General features: G+C 31.8%; 1 non-coding gene across 1 annotated transcript; it reads right to left on the reverse strand.

Annotated features, from left to right (window-relative positions):
* Positions 1–1,554: 1,554 nt before the first annotated feature.
* LOC129973112 (U4 spliceosomal RNA) lies at positions 1,555–1,695 on the reverse strand. Its single transcript, XR_008784945.1, has one exon. It is a non-coding gene; the product is annotated as a U4 spliceosomal RNA (small nuclear RNA).
* Between the last annotated feature and the right edge of the window lie 14,612 nt (positions 1,696–16,307).

Raw genomic sequence — 16,307 nt, forward strand, 5'->3', positions numbered from 1 at the left:
CATTCATAAGTTGCATAGATTTAAAAAAAAATAAAAGGTATCCATACCTTTTATATTTCATCATTTGAAATTGTAAACTTAATTTATTCAATATATACTAATTTGGGTTTCATGTTCTTTCCTCTGAGCAAACTGAAAACATCAAAGTCTCAATATTTATAAAAGTAATTACATAAGAAAAAAATATACTAATTTTATTTGTAAGCTTTAAAATATAAACTTATCTAAAAGTAATAATTATTTTTAAAAAGAACCAACTGGGGGAACTATATTCATAAGATTCAACATTCAATACTATTTAAATAATATGTAAAAAAGAACATATGTAAATTTTCAAAAACACTGCCATAGTCATTTGTCAAAATGTATCCTTCGGATAAAAAAAAGGGGGGAAAGGAAAGAATAAAGCGGCACCAAACGAAATAAAAAGTGATGGTAATTAATTATGCAAAAACAATAATTCCATTGAAAATACTAATTAAAATTTTAATATAAGAAATAAAACTATATAACTAAGAAAATTTGGAGAAAATAATTCAAAATAATATGTTTAAAAAAAATAAGAAGTTTTTAATAATTGATCGGTTAGCGTAATATTTACTAAACAATGGTTTCGTCAACGTTATCGGCAGACATCACGACATGCGCAGAACGGTTGAAAATTGAACAGAAGCGGTTGGTACCTGACACGTGACAGTGAATTGACCCCATTGGAAACAAACGAAGATATATATTTTTTTTAATGCTAAAGGCAGTAAGTACTACAGTACGTAACGGCAACAAGAGACAGAAGATCGAAATTCTCCATTGTTTCTGAAGATACCGAGCTCCAGATGCAATTTTGTATTTCAAAACTTCCAACATTTCCCGTTAATTAATTATTCACAAATTTCGTGAACATTATAAAATGTATATTAAAATTTACTTTTCTGCGAAAACAATAGAGTCACTCCTATTTTCAAAAGCCAACTAGAATCCTGCGAAATCTGAAAATACCAATTGTATAAGTAAGATCGCAGAAACTTTTTTCGTAAATAAACTCAAAAAGCTATTAAATTAATGGAAAATACGTTATCTAGAAATATTCGTCTTTCAGTAATTTGTATTTGCGAAAAAATGTATTGAAAATTTATGCAGAAACGTAAAATCGAATACCACGATCTTTATACAAGTGAAAAAAAAAAGTTTACCCATTAGTGGCGCTGCAATCGCTAATGGAAACAAACGCTAGAATTTTGCAAACTACTGTGTGTTCCTGCAATAAAAATACCTGCAACTGTTCGCAGAGATTTTTATCGTAAATAAACTCAAGAAATTTAAATGAAAGGAAAACACCTTATCTAAAAATATCTGCCTTTCAACAATTTGTATTTGCGGAAAACTTATGCAGAAATATAACATTGATAGCCACTATCTTTGCACAAGGCAAAATGAGGTTGGCCTAATAGTGGCGCTGCAATCGCTAAGAGAAGTGTTCGAATTCCTGCCATGACTGTAAATTCCGACTTCAAAATTCAGCTTTCTTATTCTAGCATCTACTTTTCATATTATAAACTCCCGAAGGAGTTCCCAAAAATTGCCTCAGCCGACGGTGTTTCACGTCGACAGGGCGGGGTATTGGGAAAAGTTTTCAACTAGCAATAGTCACGCCTCGGTAGAACCTCATTGGCTATGACACTGCCTCTGCGCAAAGCTAACGTTAATTACATCGCGGAAAGTTTATATATAACCTAGACATTTAAAAATAGTGGTAGGATTGTTAAGTGTGAAATTTTTCGAAGATTATTCTGATTCGGTGTATCACTGAAAGATTAAAAACTAAGTGCATTGAGATATAGATTGAGGGCACATATCGAAGATTAATACTATCTTGAAATACTTAAGAAGGAATGATGAGGGATTGCATATGAAGTATGTCAAGATCTAGATTGAAGAAATATTCATTTTTCTCGATGCCGAAATTGATTCACTTGAATTGATTTTAGCTTTTTTTTATTTATTTATTTTTCTTTTTTACTTAGACAATGTTGGTGTTTAGTTCTAAAACCAAACAAAAGGGGAAAAACCAATAAAGAAAATAATTTTTATTTTTATACGTCCCATTTTTATATTCCAAATTGCATTTTGAAAGTTAGGATTTTTATTGAATTTGAAAAGGAGGAATCGCCAGTTTTCAAAGTCAAGACAGATTAATCTGTTAATGTAAATACTGTACAACCATCGAACATTCTGAATGAATGAGTAGCAGTTACATTACATAAATAATTTCAAACACAATACAAAACACAAGAAGGATATTGTTATCGGAATAATGAAATTAATCATTAGGAGAAGAATTTTTTTTTAAATCTTAATTTTAATTTTATAAAAATATCAAATTGTAACAAAAGTTTTAATTGAAATTTGCAGGTATAAGACATATTTCCTAACTAAAATATTTCAACTTCCGCGGCGTTTCTTCTTTTTTAAGTATTCTGTTGCAATTATGTTTTAGCATGTTTAGATTATTTTTGCACTTGTTTTGATGCTTAACAAACTGTGGTTAACTTTTTCAAAAGCGTTTATTATTCCTGTTAGTTTTTTCTTCAAACTCTCAAAGTCATTTTATTTTAATAAATAATTATCAATGTTTAAAAGAGTCGCTGAATTAAATTGAACTTCTCGGATGTCCTTTTCTGGTGGATGTCATTTTTGTCTATTGGTATTTCGAATTAATGTTAAAGAACAGCAAACTTATGCTATTGCAATTTCGTTACAATTTTTGATATTCCCGATATCTATAAAATATCATTTCTAAATTGTATGCGATGTAGTCAGTTATTCTAAATTAAAATAATAATAAATTGTCTGAAATGGCAATTTCTACAAAATATTTCAAGTAATTGTGATATTTCTTCTAATAATTAAGATATCAGTTTTCTTCATTTCATATTAAATATTTTCATTTTATTGGCAAGTAATTCCTTTTCAGAGTGTTGAATATATTTTTAGAATTTATTATAACCAGAAAATACTTGCAAGAAATCTTTAGTAGAAAAACAAAGAAAAAAAAAATATCTGAAGTTGGACTCGAGTTTGATGAACGATCGCAGCGCCACACTCTAGGAAACAGGAACAGCAGGAAATGCTGTCATTTGAAAGGAAAATACAGTAAGCTTGATAATCAATGTATATATCACTTTTATAACTTTTGGTAATACTTCGGAAATTCTTATATTTATAGAAATTAATGTAGTATGAGCCCTTATGCTACTCCCTCTACCTCGCCGGCAGATGGTAGTAGTGTTCCAACTAGAAGTATAAGTGAGGCAAACGGCAGAAGAGGGACACTGGGTGCGAGAGTGTGTGAGCTTCGAAGTTGAAGGATAACAGCCATGCTATGTTCGCCTGAACTGCAACCAACCCTATACTTTTGTTCTTTTGCTTAATGTTCGTGTAGTGCTGTGTTCGTTTATTAAAAAAAGAAAAAGACAAACGTACAGTCTTCTTTCGATTGAGGACACGATCCTACATGGGAGCTCTGGCCGGTTGGATTTTGGCCACTTTATTCAATACCCTAGACAAGGATGATGATCATACAAAAGTAGTATCTTCAGGGGTGTTTGTGCTCCGGGGAAACCCCGGAATTCCGGGGATTTTGAACTTCGATACCCGGAAATTCCGGGGATCGTCGTTCAAAAGGAAGTAGGAATAATAATGAATTATTTATTTTGATCTGGGCGATTTTGTTTGCTTTGAAAGCAGAAAACGCAAGGTCAGCGTGTGTGGTGAAAACTTTTCCTTTCTTTCTCCAAAGGCAGTGATAATGCGTGAAAAGGGGGAAAAAAACTTCTTTTTTGTTCTTTCCTTATTGCGAGTTATGACTCATTCCCCCGTTTCTCGGACATTCTCTTCTGGATTCTTTTCGGCAAGTAGGCGCCGCAGAAAAAAAAGGGAGGGACTTCGCGACCAGATGTGCGATCACGTGACTCTGGGTTCAAAGGTCTTATCTCTCCTGGTGTGGCGCCAATAAGTAGAGAAGGGGGATTTTTCGCCGTATTAGCTATTTGTCATTGATCGCTTCGCAACTTTTTTTTCTCCGCTGTGTAAAATTTTCGTTTCATTTATTGATGCACGTGTAAATTTTTCGTTTCTCTTATTGAAATATTTTTTTATTTATGTACGCAAGAGAATTTCACTTTGAAATTTCAGCATATGAAACAGAAATTACCCCTTAAAAATTCATATCTAATTAGTTTTACAGCATTAGATCCAGAGCTAAGAGTTAAAACCAGTACAATATTAGCTTTTGAAAAATTATCATCTTTTATGTCCCATATTTTTAGTGATAATGAAAAGTCAAAAGTAGAAGCTGAAATAAGGTTATACCAGAGTGATATTGATATCACCAAAGAAATGCTCTACACATCTGATGAAAGTGGAAATCAAGTCAAGTGTACAATTGATAAATATTGGTCTAAAGTTTTTAATTTAAAAGATGATTTCACAAATGATTATAAGTATCCTACATTGGCTAAATTGGTCAAAGCCTGCCTTAGCTGCTTCCATGGCCCATTAGTGGAAAGTGCATTCAACTTAATGGATACACTTGTCAATGACTATAGAACCTCTCTTAAGATTGATTCCCTAGATGCAGTGCAGACTTTTAAATATGATTTAATGGCTTCTAAAGAAACCTCATGTGAAAAATATGGCTCAAAAAATCCAATGACTGATCCAATTCACAAAGATCTCTTACTGAATATGAACAGAAGTTGGAAAACATATCAAGAGGACTTAAAAGCATGTATTTGAGATGAGTCACCTATAAAAGTCTCTGAAAAACCTTCTACATTAGCAGAAAAGCAAACTGCTTCTACCTCTGCATGTGCAGTTCTCGAGGAAATTTCTTCAACTGTAAATGAAGAAAATAAAAGTCAATCTTCCTGCAATTATGAAGTTCACCACAAAAGAAAGACAAGCCCACAAACATCAGAAAATAAAAAAAAGCAGCAGAAATTAGATAATTTTTTTTAAAGAATTAATTCAGGTAATTTAAAATATTTGCATAAAATGTAGTAGTTTATATGTTTGAAAATTTATGGTTATTAATTTTGCAAAAAAAGTAATTCATTGAACTTTTATAATTAGGTCATTCAATATTTCATAATTGTAATTTTTCATTTCTCCCCCCCCCCCTTCTCGAAACTCCAAAATGCCGGTAGTAAGTTCGTAAAAGTCATTCAATATTTCATAATTGTAATTTTTCATTTCTCCCCCCCCCTTCTCGAAACTCCAAAATGCCGGTAGTAAGTCCGTAAAAGTTTCAGGGGATTTTTTGGGGTCCCACAAACACCCCTGTATCTTCCACAACGGCAAACTGTGAGTAAAACTCTTTAATTGATGATTTTATTCGAAAAAAAATATTTGATGCTTAATCTAGAATTTTGATGTAATACAAACTTTTAAATTTGATGAAAATTACAAGTGTAGGAAAATTGAGGAATAATTCATGAAGTTATTTGATGTTGAAGAAACAAATGTTCTTTGAAGAAATTTGTTGATATTAATCGCCTATTTGATGTTCCTTTGATGCTGAATTTAATTCTTCTGTTTTCTTCCACGGTTATTTCATTTTTGAAGATAATTTTGAATTACTAATTTGAAGATTTCCTAAGAAATTTTGAATTACTATTTGATGTTGTATTAAAAAATTTGTTTAGAAGAAAATTGTGAATTTATAATTGGAAGATTTCGTAACAAATTTAGAATTACTATGTGATGATTAATTAAAAAGCTTGCTAGAATATTTAAAATAATATTGCTGCTTATAATGAAGTTGATGCTTATTTGAATTCATTTCTTAAGATTACTGGAATGAATATTCTTTGAACGAAATTTCGAATTAATACATTGCATCAAAATATTATTTTTTCATTTTTGAATTTATCTTGCATATTTTCTTAACATTTGTTGATAGCATATTCTGATTGAATATTTGGTGTCTTCATTTTGAGTGTATAGTAATCACATAAATTTTTGAATAATTCTGTGAAAATTGTCTAAAAACATAGAATAATGGCTACTCTTAACGATTATCCACAAATTGCAAAGTCTTTAAAAACTAGTAGTACGAATAACATAAAACTTCTGCATCGTCTCGTTTTTGGTGAAGATGGCGATAGACAAAATCGATCAAGATTAAGAAAATTTTCGGGATTTCCAACTCCTTTCAATCTAGAGGAAACAAAACAAAAAATACTCCAAGATTTCTCCCTTAAAGATTTAATCGCGATTTGTAATATACTCCATTTAGAATTCTTTACTGATTTGGAAAAATGTTGTGATGTCATCCTTACTAATTTATATGATCTATCATTGCTGGAAACGGAAGTTTCCGGTTTGAGCACTGACAATGACCTTGAAACGGAGCCACAACAAAATCCTAGCCATAACGAAATTCCTGATGCATCGAAAGAACTTCACTTTGAACACCGGAAATCGCCGATTGATTTAGATGCGCTGACTCAGAACTTTCCCCTTTCCTTGAATACTTCTGAGAGTTATTCCGAAAAAACTAACAACACTTTTTCTGCTTTTAGCTTGAAAGATATTGTCGAATTAATAAAACCTTTTTCGTCTCGTGATAACTATAGTGTGGAAACTTTCATTTCTGATGTGGAGGATATTTTTGATTTATACCAAATAAAAAATCCAATTCATCAAGTTATTTTTGTAAAGAAATGCTTAACTGGCCCAGCTTTAACTCTAATAAGGTCTATTCGCGGAATTAATAATTGGGAACAAATGAAAAAACACTTGATAGAAGAATTTTCTCAAAAAATTAATGGTCTTCAATTACATAATTTGATGCAAGCTAGACGGTTGAAACCTACCGAAACTTTGCAGGAATACTTTTTGGCCATGAGAGATTTAGCACATAAAGGCTCTCTTGATGAATCGTCCTTAATAGATTATGTTATAAATGGCATTCCTGATTCTTCAAACAACAAAATTATTTTATATGGCTGTAAATCCATTTCTGAATTTAAAGAAAAATTGAAAATTTATGAAAAACTCTTTTATGCTTCAAAAACTTTTAAACAACATGTAGATAGGAAAAATGATGATCACACACATGATGCAAGGCTTGACCACAAACCTATCACGCAACCACAACCCACTTGTTACTCATGTGGACTTAAAGGTCACAAAAGTACCTCGTGCACAAATAAAGAACGTGGTAAGAAATGTTATGGATGCAAAAACTTCGGCCATATACATGCTAATTGCCCCAAAAATTCTACCAATTCTATATCAACAGCTAATCGCAACACCTCCACCCCTTCGGATAGAACTGTTCACCCAATTTCTGAATCGTCTGGACAAATTTCCGCAAATCCGATGCATATTCCCATAACTCTTGCCAAAATTCAATTTACTGCTCTTTGTGACACCGGTTCACAAGCCACTATAATTAACGACAAAACATATCGAAGCATTGGATCCCTACCATTGCATCCTTCATGCATAACATTCTCAGGAATTGGTCGAGACAAAATACACAGCATTGGATTTTTTCAAGATTTTATTACAATTGAAGACACAACACTCCCTGCCAAAATTTATGTTGTTAGCGACACTTCAATTCCCCTTGATGTCATCATTTGATGGCATGGACTTTGATCCCCTTGATGGCATGGACTTTTTGCAACAAACCGAGTTTACATTTGGTAAACAGGGCATACGCCTATGTAACAAGAGTACGGATGACATGTTAATTGCTATCGCTAATGTCTATGAAGATTCAGCATCTGTTGTTGATCTTTCCCACATTATTAATAACAAAATTCGTGATGAAGTTCAAAACTTGATAAATAGTTACAAACCTAACAAAATTAAGGACACTAAATTGAAAATGAAAATTGTTTTGCAAGATGACATTCTCGTTTGTCAAAGGGCTAGGCGACTCTCTTTCCCTGAAAAACAAAAGGTAAACGAACAAATCACCGAATGGTTAGATAAAGGAATTATTAGGAACAGTTGTTCCGATTACTGTTCTCCACTAGTGTTATGTAAAAAAAAGGATGGCAACTTAAGATTGTGCATAGATTATCGTAAATTGAATGCTAAAACAATTAAAGATAGGTATCCGTTACCGTTGATTGAGGAAGTTCTTGATCAATTACATGCCGGAAAATTTTTCTCCAACATTGATCTAAAAAATGGATTCTTCCATGTGGAAATGGAGGAAGACAGTAAGAAATATACCTCATTTGTCACACATGATGGTCAGTACGAATTTAACAAAGTACCATTTGGCCTTTGCAACAGCCCAAGTATTTTTCAAAGATACATTAACAATGTGTTCCGTGATCTCCTTAAGGAAGGCATTGTTATTATCTTTATGGATGACATCATTATACCCAGTTCCAATGAGTTGGAAGGTATACAGCGCTTAGCCATGGTATTAAAAACTGCATCTGAATATGGGTTGGAACTAAATTTGAAGAAATGTAAATTCTTAAAATCAAAAATTGACTTCCTTGGCTATATAATAGAAAACGGCAAAATCACTCCTTCTTTGGATAAAACCGCCGCTGTTCAAAATTTTCCACAGCCCAAAAACGTCAAACAAATTCAAAGTTTTCTCGGACTCACTGGCTACTTCCGAAAATTTATCAAAGATTACGCACTAATAGCCAAGCCATTAAGCGACTTACTTCGCGCCAACTCAGTATTCTATTTTGGTCCCGAACAACAATCAGCATTCATAACTTTAAAGCAAAGGCTTTCTGAAAATCCTGTATTGCATATTTACAGACAGGGTGCAGAATTAGAATTGCATACTGACGCAAGTAAATTTGGCTACGGCGCAATTCTCTTGCAGCGATCTGACGATAATAAGCTTCACCCAATTCACTATATGAGCAAAAAAACATCCCCCCAAGAAGAAACTAACTCAAGTTACGAACTTGAAGTTTTGGCGATTATTGAAGCTTTAAAAAAATTCCGCAACTATTTGATAGGCACTAAATTTAAAATTGTAACAGACTGTTCAGCTTTTCAAAAAACTATGAGCAAAGCACAGCTCACACCCAAAATTGCTAGATGGGCATTGTTTTTGGAAGATTTTCATTATGAAATTGTACATCGCCCAGGGAAGCAAATGAAGCATGTAGATTGTTTAAGCCGATATCCTATTATGATGATAATACATGATGACTTGACTTCTAAAATCGTCCACTGTCAAAAAGCTGACGAATATATCAATTCCATTAAACTACTTCTGGCAAACAAACAAATTAACGACTTTATTCTGAAGAATAACATACTGTATAAAATTGTAAACGATTCTGATCTCCTAGTGGTCCCTCAACAAATGCAAGCTGAAGTCGTTAAAAATGTCCACTCTAAAGGACATTTCGGTATAAATAAAACAGAAAATAGTCTAAAACAAAGTTTTTATTTCCCAAACATACGTAAATGCGTAGAAGATGTCATATCGAATTGCATTGAATGTATTCTCGTGAAATAAAAGAGAGGTAAAAGTGAAGGATTACTAAACCCCATTCCAAAAGACGATGTACCTTTCAGTACATACCACGTTGACTTTTTAGGACCCCTGCCTTCGACTAATAAAAAATACAACCACATTCTTACAGTAGTCGATGCATTCACAAAATTTACTTGGATCTATCCTGTTAAATCTACATCTTCACAAAACGCCATAGAGAAACTCAAACAACAAGAAATAACATTCGGAAACCCAAATCGGACCATAACAGATAAAGGCAGTGCATTCACATCTAAAGAGTTTCAAGAATATTGTGACACTGAAAAAATTCAACATTTAAGTATTACAACCGGAATTCCCCGCGGTAATGGACAAGTGGAAAAAATTCATGGTACAATTATTCCAGTTTTAGCCAAACTTTCTATTGATGACCCCACCAAATGGTTCAAATTCGTCCTCGCAGTCCAAAAGACACTTAACTTCACAGTTTCAAGAAGTACACAAAGAACACCTTTTGAGCTTTTAACAGGAGTAAAGCTCAGAACCAAACAAGATTTACAAATCCTTGAGCTTCTCGAACAGGAGAACATCAACGCTTTTATAACTGATCGTGAGAATATCCGAGATGAAGCCAAAAAGAACATCCTAAAAATTCAAGAGGAGAATCGACGTACTTACAATAAGAACGGAAAAACTGCTCATCAGTATAAAAAAGGTGATTTGGTGGCAATACGAAGGACCCAGTTTCGTACTGGCTTAAAACTGCGACCAAAGTTTTTTGGCCCGTATGAAGTGCTACAAGTCAAGCCTAATGACCGCTATGATGTTAAAAAAGTTGGTCAGCACGACGGACCAAACTCTACCTCCACTGCAACCGACAACATGAAAATTTGGTGCAGAGACACTTGAAACACCGACTTACTGTACTAAACAAGAAGCATTTGTGTTTTTTTCTCCATGTTATTGTCTACGTACTTTGTCTGTTTTGGTTTTTTTGTTCCTTTCAGGTTTTTCTTCAAATTCCCTCTCCGCTGTGGGCAGCTGGAAGTGTCAGGACGGCCTGTAATATGAGCCCCTATGCTACTCCCTCTACCTCGCCGGCAGATGGCAGTAGTGTTCCAACTAGAAGTATAAGTGAGGCAAACGGCAGAAGAGAGACACTGGGTGCGAGAGTGTGTGAGCTTCGAAGTTGAAGGATAACAGCCATGCTATGTTCGCCTGAACTGCAACCAACCCTATACTTTTGTTCTTTTGCATAATGTTCGTGTAGTCCTGTGTTCGTTTATTAAAATATGGAAAAGACAAACGTGCAGTCTTCTTTCGATTGAGGACACGATCCTACATTAATGGAATTTACAGGGTAGTTATGATTGAACTTCCACTGTACACAGCTCCTACAATGCAAACAGATGGACGGATTGCAGCGGAATTTGGTGTATAGACTATACAGGAGATGCGCTCAGAGAATTTCGAGAAAAAAAAATCAGTTTCAAAATGTCCATCAGAGGGCACCTTTTCTGGAAAAATATTAAATTTAACACAATAAACGATCAAAACGAAATAGAGAAACAATACTAACAATCCATAACTAAAAAACTGTCAGTTCTAGGGAAAAAATGATGAAATTTACATGCTTGCGAAGAAGAGGAAGCTTTATGCAAAACAAGTTAGGGTAAGAAACGTTAGCAGTCGTTGTCATAAGTGTATGTTTCCGGCTGTAATGATGACTGTTTTTTGTTGGGACGTTAAATGACTTAAGGAGCTCCCAAATCCTTCATGTGTGAAAATCAACAAATCTGATAAACAATTATTCAATAAATGATATTTGTCTCTCCAAATTTTATTTCAGAAGATTCAAATAAATAATTATTTTAAATTTTAAAAACTGATTCTAGCGTTTGAATATAAGATGCTGGAATTCTTTATGCTAATTCATTTGTTGTTGAATTCAAAATATTTGCGAAGAAATTTGATATAATATTCATTCTTTGTTGTTTCCTATTTAATCAATTCACAACTGAGAAATATAATAGGGTAACAAAAATGATTTTAAAAAATATATATGTATATTTAGCCATCAATGAAAAAAAAAAAGAATTTCCTATTATCATAACTGCCATTGTTATTTAATATTATTATTACTGTTATATAATATTTTCAAAGAATTAAGTTTTTAACATAAAATTATGATCAGATTATGATTCTAAATTATTGCAGAAATGCTGCTGTAATTAAGAAATAAACAATCATAAATTTGTTGTCTGTATTAGTCTAGAATCGTCAGAGATTTAAAACAATTTCAGATTATTTTGATTTTGTGGAATCAGTTTGGTATGAGGTATTACAGTATGAAAATTGTTATTGTTTATTTGAATCTAAATTAACGCAGCAATATTGTAATAAATATAATGCTTAGCTATAACTTTTAACCATTTATTATATAAAAATGTTAATTAGCAAACATTTTAATGTGATTTAGTTATATAGGTTAGATTGTTAAAATTAACAATGCATTAAATTATAGTCTTAAAGTTAGTATTATTCGTCAGAAAATAGCATAAAATATAATTTTTATAAATAGTTTATAATATAAAATTTTTATTTATATCGGTTGTCTTACAAAAAGGGTAGAGTTCCTTTCCGCTTCAACAGATTCATGTATTTCTCATTAGTTCGTGTCTGAAGGAGGGATGACGCCACAGTCTAAGTGAACTGCCATGTTTAACAAATTTATATTAGAGCCTACGAGAGAGTTTTGTTTTTCTCTGTAAACTTTCTTTGTGAGAGAAATTTAAACAAATTTATGCACACTTGGAATTTATTTAAGTACCAATTATGCATTTCATATATTTGAATACTAATGTTTATTCGACGCCTCAAAAAGATAGGAAAGTTTTGGAAACGCCCACGTTATATCAATCTATCTTTGGCAAAGCAAAAAAAAAAAAAAAAAAAAAAAAAAAAATGAACCAGTGCCATGCATATATTATGGAAAATATGCAGATATATGCAAATCACTTATAGGAAATAGTATTTAGTGTTCATGAAACTGCTAAGATAATGGGGTAATCTGAATTGGTGATACGGCGTTTCCAATATGGTGTCTTATATTTGTACCTATAGAAAATGCAATGATTATTATTGCAAAGCATTTCCTATTGGAAATCCTTTGCCAGACTCTAGAGAGAAAAACAGAACAAATCTGGTAAATTTAACCTTTGAACAATTGAATTTAAGCTATTGAACCAACACCTCCTAAAGTGCAAAGCCTCCAGACGATTAGAATGAGTCATCCAAAGTCTGCCGATCTCAACAGCCTAACGGGGAAAGCGATGTAGTTTCATGCTGTCTCTAAAGTAAACACATCGTTTGGCTGCTATAAATACTGGTTCAATTAAATATAAAACATTTTTATCTTTATAGTATTTCTTAAAATTGAAATCAGAATTTTAAAATTTTTTTCTAGCAATTATATTACGAAATATCTATAAAATGCATCATTTGAAAGTAGCTATAAGACTCAAATCTTCAGAATATTCTAGAGAATTAATATATATTATTTTCTTTTTTTTTTAAATGAACATGCATAAGATAATTTAATAATTTTATTTAAAAACATTTTTGCATGGGATATGTAAGCTCTAAGAAGAAAAACTCAAAATTAAAAGATATTCTGAAGTGTAATATTTATATAACTTTGATAAGTCATATTTGCATAATTGTCATGATATAACTTCTCACATAAATCTTAAAAGAAATGGTCACGAATAGGAAAGTTTAAGCCATTTTATTTAAAAAACATTTTTACATGAAGTGTACAAGCCCTGACAAGAGGCAAAACTAATTAAAAGGTATTCTGGAATGCAATTATTACAATTTCTCATACATTTTATAAAAAAAAATCATAAATAAGACAATTTAAGTCAATTTATTTAAAAAGATTTTTACATGATAAAAGCAAGTCAAGGCTTTCTAAATTTTCATTCAAAAATTTAGATTTCTAAAATTTGAATGAATTTCGAATGTGTCAATAAAATTATTTCATGCAAAGTAAGTTAGAAATGTATATACAGAAAGGACATAGCAAACACACACGTTATATTACAAGATGCACACATCACTAATTTACTATATTATATTATACTTTACATCAAACTACATAAAAATACATTATCAGAATACAGCCACTTTCTCCATGAAAATATTCCGTATTTCTTATAACATCTTCCTCTCTAAAATGCAGTTCATGGACCTGGGAAAGTGTAGAAGATAAATATGAATTAACTAACGTTGAAAATATATGTATAATTATTTTTAGGATGTAGATAAATGTCTCCAAATTGAAAAAAAAAAATACTGCATTATAATTTTGTTTACTTTAATGCATGTTTTCAAAATTTATGAATTAAGATGTTGCATTTATCATGTTTGTACAAATATTTCCTTTTGGTTAAACAGTTGATTTAATAACTGCAGTTAAAATTATAGGATATTCAGCGAAAAATTAAGTAAAATTTAAATTTTTATTCAAACAGATTTAAATTTTTATTGCTAAACATATAAAATTAACTTGTAACAAGAACAAATTATTAAAACCTAATTAAAATTATACTTTAGGATAGCATTATGTAAATGTATAATGCTAAACACGTTTGTCTATAATAGTGTGCAGATATTTAAGAATATTATTGAACCAATCTTTCAATTTATCAATAAATTAAAAACAAATTCTATAAATTTAAGCTGAAACAAACAGAAAATGAAAGAAACAATTCAAGCTGTTACTAATAACATTATTCACTGTTTGGCAATATAACGGATAAGACATGTGAATAATACAGATAAGACGACATGCGCATCTCGTGTATAGTCTACACACCAAATTCCGCTGCAATCCGTCCATTTGTTCGCATTGTAGGATGCTGTGTACAGTGGAAGTTCAATCATAACTACCCTGTAAATTTCATTAATTTCTATAAATATAAGAATTTCCGAAGTATTACCAAAAGTTATAAAAGTGATATATACATTGACTATCAAGCTTACTGTATTTTGCTTTCAAATGACAGCATTTCCTGCTGTTCCTGTTTCCTAGAGTGTGGCGCTGCGATCGTTCCTCAAACTCGAGTCCAACTTCAGATTTTTTTTTCTTTGTTTTTCTACTAAAGATTTCTTGCAAGTATTTTCTGGTTATAATAAATTCTGATTTCTTATCGATTGCATCATTACGGATAAGACTTTTTTTTATGAGTGTCTTCCTTTTCAATGGTTAAAAAAGCTTTTGACTAACTCAAAATTTAATTTGTGATAATATGTTTTTCTAGTGAAAAATTAAAATTTTTCGAAATATTCATCAAATAACGGTCCAACATCTTATGAAAATGTATTGTATTTGAAATAACAACAACAACAAAAAAATACAGAATACAAGGACAGAAAAATATAGAAATAAAGAAAAATGGAACACTTTAAAAGATAGAATCGAAAGTTAGAAAATGACATTAATATAGACACCATTTTCAAAAATGCAAAAAAAAAAAAAAAAATAGAAATACAGGGTGTTTATAAAGTCCCGGACCCATTTTGATGTTTAATAACTCATAAAATAATAAAGATATAAACAAACTTATGTCATTTATTGATGGAATAACTCATATATTTTCCTTTTCAGGTTTGAATATTTTTACTTTTGTAAATATCGTCTGCGCGTGTGGTTAATTTCAGATAATTTCATTTTCCAGTCTAAATATCTGTACTTTTCTAAATATCGTCTGCTTATTAATGGCATTTCTCTCTCTTTTGTTTTTGGCAACTATTGCAATGTTATGTTTACTTTTGATGTGTTTGTTCTATGTAGTACTTTTGTATGTGATGTTTTATTCGAGCGTATATTAAGGAGAATGCATACACCACAAGAGAAAGCACAGATTTTATGGTGGTTCATAGAAATGAAATCGATAGTGCAAGCACAGAGAAATTTCAGAAGAATTTACCAAAAAGATCCTCCATCCAAAAACAGCATCTTGCGGTGGAAAAAGAATTTTCTAGAAATTGGAAGTATCGAAGATAAGAAACGTTCCAGACGTCCTTGCACAAGTGATTTTGATGTTGAGCGTGTCAGAGAGACATTTTTACACAATCCTAGAATATCTGTGAGATCAGCGGCAACAGAATTGGATATGCCAATTTCGACGGTGTACAAGGTTATTAAGAAACAATTAAGACTGCATGCATACAAAGTTCAAATTGTTCAAGTTTTGGAATCGAACGATAGGCCTAGGAGGATGGCCTTAGAAACAGATATGCTAAGAAGGATAGAAGATGCTGCTGATTTTCTGAAGAGCATAATGTTCTCCGATGAAGCATCCTTTCATGTTTCTGGCATTGTTAATCGCCATAATGTGCGCAAATGGCTCTGTGGATGCCGACATGCTTGTCGCTACCTGGCGTGAAATTGACTATCGACTTGATATTCTCCGTGCGACGAAGGGGGCACACGTGGAAGTTCATTGACAAGGGTCATGAAACTTTTTGAGTCTATTTAACCATTTATGTTATTAATTTAAATCTATCTTTATTATTTTATGAGTTATTAAACATCAAAATGGGTCCGGGACTTTATAAACACCCTGTATAATTAAGAAATGCTATATTATAAAACAATATATCTTTTTAATTCTCTCCTACACCAGCTTCATGATTAGAGCAATTCAATAGATGGCGCTATCTATGCATCTAGCTCGTCAATTGAGTACAGTGCAAATTAGACATTTGGTATACTAGAAATATAAACATGAAATTTCTGTGGAAT

This window comes from Argiope bruennichi, chromosome 6 (genome assembly GCF_947563725.1).
Source record: "Argiope bruennichi chromosome 6, qqArgBrue1.1, whole genome shotgun sequence".
Classification (NCBI taxonomy): domain Eukaryota; kingdom Metazoa; phylum Arthropoda; class Arachnida; order Araneae; family Araneidae; genus Argiope; species Argiope bruennichi.